Below are 12,674 nucleotides of genomic sequence, written 5' to 3' on the forward strand. Positions count from 1 at the left end.
ACACAAACAGAGTCAGACACACAAACACACAAAGACAGACACAGACAGAAGCAATTACTGGCTCAGCCACACAGGCACAGAAAGACAAAACACCTACAAACACCCAAATAGTCAGACAAACAAACATACAAAGACAATCTGAGAGATAGGCAAACACCCACTTAGACACACAGGCACAAAAAGACAGAGTGACAAAAACATCAGCAAACAAACAGAGTCGGACACGCAAACATACAAAAAACAGACACTGAAAAAATTCCTAACACCCAATAAGACACACAGGAACAAAGAGAGAGACAAAACACATACAAACACACAGATTCAAACACACAAAGACAGATTTAGATGCAAGAAAATATCCGTTCAGACATATATTCACCGAGAGAGAGATAAAAAAAGTACATACTCAATCAGAGTCAGAATCAAAAACATACAAAGACAGACATAGAAGCAAGCAATCACTCGCTTAGACACACAGACACAGAGAGACAGAGAGACAAAAACCCGTACAAACCCACACAGAGTCAGACTCACAAACACACAAATAAAGACACAGAAACATAATGACACCCGCTTAGACACACAGATACAGAGAGAAAGAGAGAGAGAGAGAGAAAATGATAGAGAGAGAAAGAGAGAAAGGCAGGCGTGACTTGCTAAAAGATAATTGGTCCAAAAAAAGGGGCACACTTACACCCGCCGTTTACCCGTACCATTTGACCAAACACTTCAAAAACTATAGGTTCTGTGATATCTTAGCTCTATGACTTTAGTGCCACTGCCCTAGGAATGACGCATGGACGAATAATAGATAAACATATCTATTAACAAATGAACTAACATCATGTTTATACAATCCTAATAAGGGGGGTTAATGCCAGAATCGCCTCTCACTCAATTAGACTATCTGCCTTGGTTTTTTTCTAAAATTAGCCACGATGATACCCACAACTATTCAATTTCAATTCAAAAATTCGATTTGCATTCAACCCAACGATAACTTTATCAGGTGCACATAATTTCTCAGAATATTCCATCTTCACTTTTTCAAAATATCACACAAGTGTTTATAATTCCATTTTGCAATAAATACTAGCTGAAAACATACAATAAACTAGGTAGTTTCGATGACTAGCCATACAGTACCACGAAGGCAACCGTATAAAAAAAGAAGAATAAACCATGTTCAACATTCCAAAAAATTTAGTCCAAAAAATTCTGAGTCCAAATTGCTGATGCCTATTTTTTGTTGGGGGGAGCAAACAGTTGGAGGATGAGGGCTATTGGGGTCCTTAGAGGTAGGGCATGGATGGCCGTAAGTTCCCTCTAAAGGAAGTGTTGATATAAGCACTCATTACACTAAGCACTCATTTCACTTTGCATATGTTACAGATCATGTCACGTAGAGTTCCATAATATATCAAAATTCTATTAGTCCAAATTGAAATCAAATGAAGCGGTTTACTTTCTTTTGTTAATCATGTTTTGACACGTATTTGAAAATCAGATGCCGGCTGGATTATGCTAACGATGTATCTTTATTGTAGTCATCTAAGTGCGTCAATGACCCAAATAGGGTGTGCAATCTGTAGTATAGGCAACTTCTAGTGTCCAAATAACGTGTGCTGTCCGGACCCATCTTTAGCATACTACTCACCCTTTGTGATTTATCAATATTTCTAGTAATTTTTTCATATTGTCTAAACAAAAAAGCACTACACCAGCACATAAAGCACTCAATTATTGAAGGAAGTCACTACATCAACCAAACAATCCCTAAAATCTAGTGACTTTTCTTGCCGTGCAGTAACCCTGTATGCAATGTGGGTGATCAAACAGTTCGTGGTAACGAACTGTAGTAAGGAGCGACCCGGCTCAATAGTAACCGAAACTCTAAAAATGGAATTTTGATACCAATAGTTACATCACAAGAATTTTAATGCTGATTTTAAATATATAAATTTCATGAAGATCAGTTATACCCATCAAAAGTTACGAGCCTGAGAAAATTTGCCTCATTTTAGAAAATAGGAGAAAACATCCCCTAAAAGTCATACAATCTTAACGGAAATCACACCATCAGATTCAGCGTATCAGAGAACCTTATTGTAAAAGTTTCAAGCTCCTATCTACAAAAATGTGGAATTTCGCATTTTTTTGCCAGAAGACAGATCACGAATGCGTGTTTATTTGTTTATTTGTTTTATTTGTTAGTTTCTTACTGTTTTAAAAATAGAGTTAAGAGAAAGAGTCAAACTTTAGCGTAAAGAGCGGGGCGTTGAGGAGGAAAAGCCCCTTTCATATACGGAGTAATTTCTGTTCGTTTTAAGTTTTAATGTTGCTCCTTACTTTCATTTAAAAAAACTTGTTTTTTTTTATTTAATTGTATGTTAAGACTCGTGAGATGGTTTGCCACATATAGCGTGAAATCGTTGTTTTATCACTATTTTATTTTTTATAACGCCGTAGTACGTGGTCGGGGCTGCTAAAATAGTATGAAAATACTACAAAAATACGTTTTTAGCAGTATTTTAGCACAATTACAGTCAATTTTTTACTATAGCACCTAAAATTGCTATGCATTACGCAAATTTAGGCAAGTAAAGCATTTTAGGAACTGACCGTGGTTTCAACTCTGCTCTTGAGCATAAAATAAATTCGATTGGTAGTTAGTTAAAAAGGGGTTACCTATAACTTTGGATCTATGCCTTCTACTTTTACTATAGTACTTGATTTGGGTGTTAGTCATGCTTTTTTAACGGCGCATTGAAATTGCACGCTTGGAATTAGTGCAAGTAAAAGCAAATTCATGTAAGGGTAAGCGAATAGTCTAATTTTGATCTCATTATAATGGGAAAGAGGGGTGGAGGTAAACCTAAACTAATTGAAACTGAATTCTCGAACCTAGTGATGAGCTTCACAAGTAATTATCGAGTCTAGTGATGAGCTTCACAAGTAATTCTCGAACCTAGTGATGAGCTTCACAAGTAATTCTCGAACCTAGTGATGAGCTTCACAAGTAATTCAGAGGGCAGCGTTGTCGCTGATAGTGGAAACGTATCGTCTTTTAGTTTTGCTCACTGCTGAACAAGGCTTATAAAAATTAAAGTGGAAAATACACAGGTTTGATTTTCTATTGTGAGTAATGCCCGAGTCAAACCATGGTCGCATCTGTCAACTAAAAAACGAAATTTATGAATCAGATGAGGATTTTCTTGATTTTTGCACCACCCATATATTTCACAAGCGGTAAATCAAATTTGCAAGAAACTGGTTTAAGAAATTTGCAAAAATACTATCTTTCGTACTGTTCTCTACTAATATTAGTCTTCTTAACTTTTTCTGATCCCTGTTGTAGACAGACAATTTGCAGTTCCATGCTTACATTTTTCTAGCTTCAAAAAATTATGCCTTAAATCTCAATTCTGATTGGTCCGTCAAGAATCTTATGTTTGAAAGTTGAATAATATTCAACTCGAGAAATTACGAACTTCCCACCTAATCAGCGCTGTAGTCGTGCGTAAGTTCATTTATCAACAAGGTTTATTATAATGTGGCATGGTCATAATACAAAAAACAAAAACAAAAAGAGAAGAGTTCAGTGTTTATAAAAATGTTGTTATTGGTGAATATGTTACGCCTCGTATGCGCTTGTGTGCAAGGAACACTTTGGTATCTGTAAATACTTAATAGAAAAAAGACTGGAAAACTGGGTACCCCTTACTTACCCCAAAATTATCTATGTCAAGACAGACAACATTGTAGCTACAAAAAGTCTTGATACGTTCCAAAGGGTCTGATCAGCTGATATTTGTAATTTGTGTGTTTTTACGGGTTAAGCTATAAATAGTATGTTCTTTTTAGTGTGTACTATTGAAGTTTTGTTAAGGTAGGTCTTGGGTGATTTCATGATATTTGGGTTTGTAATTTTAAAAACTTTGGATCTGGTGTGTTGAGAGATTGATGTATGAACAAAATAAGGGTTAGGGATAATATTTTCATGGCCTATTTTTTTGTCGGTATTCTAAAATGAATTTTAGAATACCGACAAACTATATTTGAAACTATATTGGAACCGTGCAGGCCTACTGAGGGCCTTTTGAAATTTAATGAATAACGGTAATTGTGATAGTGATTTCCAGAGAATTAATAGCCTTAAAAATCTGGAAGCTTCTAATAGGGATTTCGAAGGTATGTTTACAGAGTAGCTACACCAGGGTTCTGTTATTGGGATAACAGGGCAATATATATTTATTAGTTCGAAATAATCGTCAAAGATGAAACTCAATATGAATATGGTGATGGTTCTGCAGAGGCCTCAAAGGAGACCTAAATGCAATGGGCTAAATTCTTCTTTTAATTTCTTAAGTAAGATATATGAACTTTTGATTTTTCCGGCTATTGGTCGTGCTGTAACTTAGCTAAATGACCAAGACTCACCTATCCTACAAATTCTAGGATACGAATTTAAGCAGAAGACTATGGAAGTTGAAAACTATAATTTGGTTGATCTTACCAATGACATATATATGTTTTAAAACATTTTATGCTGTGACTATGACTATGACTATATTACTTTGACTATGAATGATACATGTACGATGGCTTGTACACGGTAAAGGAAAAAGAACATTTGAAACCATGGCTGTCATATAGGCTGTTACGCTGTATCATAGGCAGTGCAATAGCGCTGTCTTATTGAAGAGCGACGTAGGATCAATATATTACTTTTTTCTTACTAAGGCACTTCGTATTGAATGATTTGTCATAGAAGCTTCAAAATTTGTACATTCAATTGGAAATTGAATGTTCTGGCGCCTGTTTCAAGAGTCAAAAGTGATTTGAGGGTAACTAACCTTTACCCCCCCCCCTCTCCGCACGCCCATTATTTCTCTAAACACATCCTATCAACATTTAAGTACAGCCATGCTTTTCAATGTAGTTGGAAGTTAAGGAAATTATACCTTTCGGGATAACAATCCCCCATAACCATCAGGTTAAGTGCTATAAGCTATGCTAGTTGCCCATTGTTAACATAAAGGTTTTAAGGAAGGAGTGGTCGTATAAACTTCGAACAGGGCTAATTTGATTGGAGATCAGAAGTTCAAGTTACCTTTTTTAAGAATCGAAAGTGATCAGAGAGAAACTATCCCCACGTGCCCTCTTATCCCAAATGCATGTTATCAAAATATTGAGATAGCCATTTTGTTCAATATAGTTACTTATAATATACGGTAGTACATTTGTTTCAACGCCTCCAGGGTTGACACAAATCCCTAGAGCATGGTGGCAAGGGTTGTAATTTTTACCTAGGGGTGCATATACTGGGGGAGGGAGTCATAACTTTGAACTAGGCTCATTAGATTGTAAATTGAAAGTTTTAGTGCATTTTTGAAGAGTCAAAAGTGAATTGTTCCTCCAGGCCTACCATTTCTCAAAGCACATCTTATCAAAATTTTCAGATAGTAATGCTGTTCAGCATAGTTGAACAGTCCACGTTGTAATATATTTTGGGATATCAGCCTCTCCCCCTCACAGCTGTCAGGGTAAGAGCTATAATAATAGTATAATTATAGTATAATTATAGTATAAACTTTGGAGGAGGATCATTCAACCAGAGCTCGGAAATTCTAGTGGTGGCTTTAAGAATCGAAAGTGATCAGAAGGCAACTAGCCCTCCCCATGCTCTCTTTTCCACAAATGTATGGTCAAAATATTGTGATGACCACTTTGTTCAATTTAGTGCAAAGATTATATAATACCTCCAGGGTTGATACAAACCCCAACAGCCTGATGAAAAGGGTTGAACGTTATACCCCGGGGCATATAAGGCTTTTATTGACTTTGAAGGCTCAAACTTGAATCAAACGCATAAACATTGAAGGCTCATTTGACTAGAAATCGAAAGTTCTATTTCCTCTTTTAGGAGTCGAAAGTGATCGGAGGGCAATTAGCCCTCCTCCCTCACCCTATTTTCTCGAATGCGTTCGATCAAAATTTCAATGATGGCCATTTTGTTTGGATAGCCATCAGCCATGCTCTAGCTGGGGATAACCCTTCCCCTCAGTTAGAGCCTGAGGGCAAGGGTTGTAAGCCATGCCCCTTGGGTATTTAAAGTTTTTACGGAATGGGCAGTCGTATAAACTTTGAAGGAGACTCATTTGATTGGATATTGAAAGTTTTATTTCCCTTTTAAGAGTTGGAATTGATCGGAGGGCCTCCCTCACTCCTTCTTTTCCTCAAATTCATTCGGTCGAAATTTGATAGCCATTTTGTTCAAAATAGTCCAAAGATCATAAGTAATTTAGCAAATTTGCATCCTAATGTAGCTGCTTCTAGTCATGCTACGAAGACTAGTACTGCAACTATTATTTCTACTTCTTCTGCTACTATTGCCACTAAAGCCAAGTGGCACAATAGTACTGCTTCTACTACTACAACTGCTGCTGCTGCTAAACTAAGAGTATTGAAGGGAAAATACGGGGAATATTAAAACAGTATTAAACAGAATGCGCATACACTATGTCCAAACATGTTGTCTAGAGGACGTATCAGCAATGCCTCAGGTGTGGCTTAAGGTATTAAATTGAAACTGTGAGCGTGTTTTGACACATATGTTGGAGAAAACAAAAGGGGCTATGAACATGCTGCTACTAGTGCTACTACTCCTACTACGACTATTGCTACTATGCAGGCCAAGGGTTTTAAGAGTAAGGTTTCAAAGAATATTTAGCTGGATATTGCACAAAATCAAAACGAACTATGTGCATGTGGACTGTCAACAGGGCGACACAGCAATATCTCAGAAATGACTTACATTTCTAAAATGGACCTTTCAATGTCAGTTGTGGCAGATTTTGAACTAGCCAGAAAACACTATGCGTATACTATTTATACTACTACTACGATTGCTGTAATTAATGACACTAAGGGTAATAGGTGAGGATCTTAGGAAAATCTTAGAGGGAGTTCCAAGTAAATAAAAAAGTTATACACATGCAGATTTTTAAAAGGTAATATAAGCAACATGAAAGACAGCACTATTATGGATAGCAATATCAGAGACACTTTTAAAGAGCTAATCCGATTAGAAATTAACAGTTCTGGTACCCATTTTAATAGTCAAAAGTAATTGAAGGGGAATCAGCCCTCTTCCTGAGACCATTGACTTTCCAAACACATCCAAGCAATATTTAGAGATAGCTATTTCGCTCGGCATAGTTGAGCGGTTCAGTAACTACGCATCTAGGGATATTGGGTATGTCAAACCCCAAAGATATACAGTGTGACCATTATGCTTTAAAACTAAATTTTGCTTTAAAACTAAATCAAAAGGCACAGTATGTATGCTGGTTACCAATAGGACATCTTAGTAATATCCCAATAACGAGTGAGACTACCTTGAAAGTTGAAACTTTCAGGGCTACTACTATTGCTATTTCTGCTCTTACATATTAGCTAATTCAAAAGAATGTAAGTATATCCAGGCTGCCAAATACCATAGATGTGATATTTTGGCAATGTTATTAAGTTTAGTTTTTTATATCGATTTTAGTAGGCATAAAACTAAATTAAACAATGCGTCGGGATTTCCAAAACGACGTGTGTTGTTAAAAATTGTTGAGAAATTTTATCCAACATACAAATAGCAGGCCAAGCTACGGGTTCTTATAGAAAAAAAAGATATAAGATATTATTTTCTTTTCACATGACAGTATCTACTTAAAACGAAGTGAAATCAATTATTCAGATCTTTTCCACAAAGCAAGCTGTTCAAAGATAAATAAAGAGCTCCACTATACCGAAACCGAGCAGAAATAAAGTAAAATAACCTTCCAAGGGCAAAACTACCACAAATCACCATACAACAACCAATGAAATTTGAAACGAACAGAAATCACAATAAATAACCAATTCAAACTCAAAACGAGGAGAAATTAACATGAGCAGAGATGACATCCCCCCCCTTATTCATGAAAGTCTTAATAGTTTTTTATTCATTAACGTTAAAGAGTTAAAACATTTAAAATATATTTTTTAGTAAATTACGAATTATGTTCTGTTCCTCTGAAAGCATGGGGGGAGTAAAAAATGTTTTTATTTATTTAACTCTTTATAATTGTTGTTAAATTTTAAAATATTTCTGCTACAGGATCACAATATTATGAAGTTTCCTTGTGTGTGAAATATTTGTGTAAGTATTTTTGGTACACGTTTTCACCCTCCAACTACAACCCCTTATATCGTATATCTTTTGCTTTATTTTTTTTTTTATTAGAAGCGACACTTTTGGAGTACAGCCCGTTGATTTTTTTTTGTTCAGGCCTTAGAAATTACCTATTATTACGGTTTCTACTCTACCTTCACTGATTTTTTTTTATAGTCTCGACTATTATGGTGATTTTCTATTGTAGTTGTTATTATTTTGACAGATAATATCAGACTGATAAAAATATATATCATTTTCTATAAAACGTATATGACGTGCAAGGTGCTTCGAGGGTTTATATAGATATTGATTTAAAAAGAAAATCCACTAAACGAGTTTTTCAAAGAAAATTAAAGAGTTCCATTAAACCGAAAATGAGCATAAATATAGTCAGACAACCTTTCAAGGATAAAACTACCATAAATCACCATCAAATATCAAATAAAAACTAAAAGAACAAAAATTACGATAAATAAGCGAGTCAAACTCAAAACCTTACTATATATTAACCCTACCATGTTAATTTTTGCTCATTTTAAGTTCGACTCGCTTATTAATTTCAAATTCTATTCGTTTTGGGTTTTATTTATTTATTGATGGTGATTTGTGGTAGTTTCACACTTGGAAGATTATTTGACTTTATTTCAGCCATTTTTGGTTTCATGGAGCTCTTTACTTTACTTACTCGTTTGCACTTAGATTTTCTTTGAAAAACTTGTTTTGTGGAAACAGTTTTTTAAAATGGTTTCTGTTCGTTTTTAGTTGATACAGTCTTTTTCATGAATTTTTTTTTTAATCTTTTCATTTTTTTTCTATAAGAATCCACAGTTTGACTTGCCTTTTAAAACATTCAGCTTAATACCCTGAGCGTCATTAGTTACAGTAACTGTAATGGTAGTATTAATAGTATTGGAACTAGTATCAGCAGCATTAGTATTAGCGTATAGCCTTTCGGTTAGCTGTACATCCCTCTCATCAAGAACTGGAAGTTTTAACTTAATACAATTAGTTGTTACTAGGACATTGCTGATGTGTTATGTTGATAACCTGTATGTACATATACTTCTTGAGACTTTCATCTTAATGATCTACGTCTTACAAGTAGTTGCATTATAAGAAGTAGTTGAAGTAGTAGTAGTAGTAGTAATTGCAGTGGCTTTAGTAACATTAGTAGTAGCATTTACATACTGATTTTTGGTCCATTGTTCTTCCCCTTCAAGTATTCTCTGAAAGTTCCCACTGAATACCCAAATTCATTCCTGAGATACACTCTTTTTACAATATGTGTGCAAATAGTGTTTTTTGGTTTAGTTCAAATTTCACTTCAAAACTGTAAACGTAGTAGTAGTGGTTGTGGAGTACCGTAAAAATATTGCCTTTTTTGTCAATTGTTCATCTCCCTTATCATTTCTGAAAGTTCCAAATTAATACACTCAGTTATTCCTGAGTGACGCTTTTTTGACAATCCGTATACACATAACTTGTTTTGATTTAGGTCAAAAGTCAAATCAATATTCTCTGAGAGTAGCCTGGAAGACTTTTGTCCTTTTGGAAAGTAAAGGTGAAACGTACATTGCTTTCTCACAAACAAATACTACATGTAAGCAATGAACAAATTATCTAGCTCACATAACTTGCCCTGAGGGCTGTGGGGGGGGGGGAATATCCCCAAAGGGATAATTATGGAGTATTTCAAAAATACTGAAGAAAATAAACGTCTCAAAATTTTGATTGGATGTTTGTTTTGGAAAATGATGTTTGTGAGGGGGATGGGTCACCCTTAAATCACTTTTGACTCTAAAAAAAAAAAACACTATGACTTTCAATTTCTAATAAAACAAGCCCAATCAGAAGCTTATATGACCACCCATTCCATAGAAACCATTTCTGCCCCTATGGAATAACGTAGAGCCATTACCCAAGGGCTCGGGTCAACCCTGGGTTGGGGATTGTGTCAACCCTGGAGGCTTTGTTATATGTTCTTTGGACTATTCTCAACAAAATTGCTATGTTAGATTTTCGATCAGGTACGTTTGGGGAAAAGAGGACGTCAGGGGTGGGGGAGGGCTAGTTGTCCTTCATCTTTTTTTAATCTCAAAAGGGAAATAGAACTTTCAGTATCCAAAAAACGAGCCTCCTCTAAAGTTTCTACTACCACCCCTTCCATTAGAACCTCGTGTGCGTTTGGGGCAACTTAAAACTCTTGCTTCCAGATTCCGAAGGGTTGTTTCTATGCCAAAGGCCTTGTTGTATGATCTTCAGGCAATTTTGAACAAAATAGTTAGACCAAAATTTCAATGAGATGGGCACTTTTTAATCTTAAAAAGGGCACAAGAACTTCTGTTTTCCAACTGAATGGGCCCCTTCCAAAGTTCTTACAACCACCCCTTCCTTAAAAACATTAAATGTTAGCAATCTGCAACTAGTATAACTAATAACCCTTGCCTTGAGGGCTGTCTGAGTGGGGGGAGAGTCATTCCCAAAGTCATAATTACTGAGCATTTCAACCATGCTGAACAAAATGGGTGCCTCAAAATGTTGATTGGATGTGTTTAAGTAAACCATGGGAATTGGAGGTCTGGGTGCCGTCCAAACACTTTTGACTTATAAAAAAAGGTACTAGAACTCTCAGTTTCATATCGAATTAGCCCCTTTTAAAGTTTCAACAATAGCTCCTTCTATACAAAGTGTCCAGGTCTGAAAACAATATGACATTGTACCCGTATCATTCTTTACTTAGGCAGCGCTATTGCGCTGCTTATGATAGCACCACTCTTATTCATATTAACGGTTTTATTTTAAAACATTAATTAGTCTTGCTATACTATTTTTTGTTGTTGTGATGTTGCTGTTGACAATATGTCAAATAAAATTGAGTTGCTCGAAATAAAATTGTTTTCGGTTAATCATCAATGACAAGATGGTGTTTGGGATATTTTAGACGGGTCAGTCCTAATCCTGTTTGTGGTAATATCTGTTCGTTTTATGTTTGACATTATTATACGTTTTAATTTCTGTCCATTTTAGGATTCGATAAGCAATCCAAAGCTCCATCCTTTGTGTTTTGTTTGATATGAAACTCATTTTCATTTCTATTAATTTTGGGTTTCATAGGTTCTTTGATAAAAGTTTCTATTGGTTTTAAGTTTCGATTATTATTCGACTGTATATCTGCTTGTGTTGTAGGCTTTAAACTGACTCTTTACTTTTCTTTGAAAAGCTCAGTTTCTTGGAAAAAATATTTCATTTAATTAATCATTAAGAAGCATCAATAAAAGTGAGCGCAATTCCAAGTTTTTAAAAGAAGGTGGTAAATTTTTCTCTTCCCGCCTTAGCTGACCTGTCGGCTCCATCGGAAAAATTCCTGTGATATTCTGATGCACCGGTAACACAAATATCAGAACACAAAAAAAGTAATATACTATTTGATTCCCCATCCAGCACTTTTTCAAAATTTGATATTTGCTACATTCGCAGTAATGCTCTCCTCCCCCTAATGTCTGGATAGTGTTCTAGACTGTATACAAAGTTTTCATTGACAGAGGAAACAAATGAGTAAATCTTTATATATAGTCTGGGTCAATTTTCTCATTACCTGAACAATTGTTTAGGGTCATGAAACTATTGTTAATAGATGCATTTTGACTTTTTGAACATCTTTTCGCTCTTGCAAAATTACCGCAAACTCACCGTTATGGAGTTATTATATATTTGCACATTAGGGGGGGGGGAGTAAAGCATAGCATATATTAAATACAGCTAGACTGCTTAAATAGATTGCTTAGACTGCAATAGTCTCATGACCCTAAACAATTGTCCAGGTAATAGGAAAATAAACCATAGTCTGTACCTACGTCTTGGTGTTAACCACGGGGGGGGGGGGAATTGTCCAACTTACTTATACTATGTAAAACAGGTAGCCGGAGCTCACAAAAAGCCGCTGACTTTGTAGGTTTGCCTTTATTCCTTGTTAATATTTTTCATCGACTTATTTCTTATTATAATACCCAATAAAGCTTATTTGGAAAAAAAGGTGATATAACAGTGAATATTATATTTGGAAAGAACATTTAATGACCTAGGGGAGAGGGCAAATTTGTCATCTTTTTCATTAATAATACTGAAAACAAGCCTTTTTAATGAAATTACTTCCGAAGAGTTATTTTCAAAATTAAGTGGGATGGGGAAATCTTGGGGCACAAACCCCTTCAATTTACTCAAGTTGATTCAAATGGATGTTTCTATTTTTTTTTGTCTAACTTAAGTCTTTCAAGTAACGCTAGATGGACGGAATTTTGACAGTACCAATTACGACCTGTTTTATTTACTACGATAGTTAGCAACTACGATCTATAATATTTATATTTCATTTGAAAATTGACTATTACCTCTTCACTCTTAATAATTCACCAGTTAAAAAATCCAATCATCTTTAACTGACGTTTGTTTCACTATCAAAAGCAAA

This window comes from Artemia franciscana, chromosome 19, assembly GCF_032884065.1.
Source record: "Artemia franciscana chromosome 19, ASM3288406v1, whole genome shotgun sequence".
NCBI lineage: Eukaryota > Metazoa > Arthropoda > Branchiopoda > Anostraca > Artemiidae > Artemia > Artemia franciscana.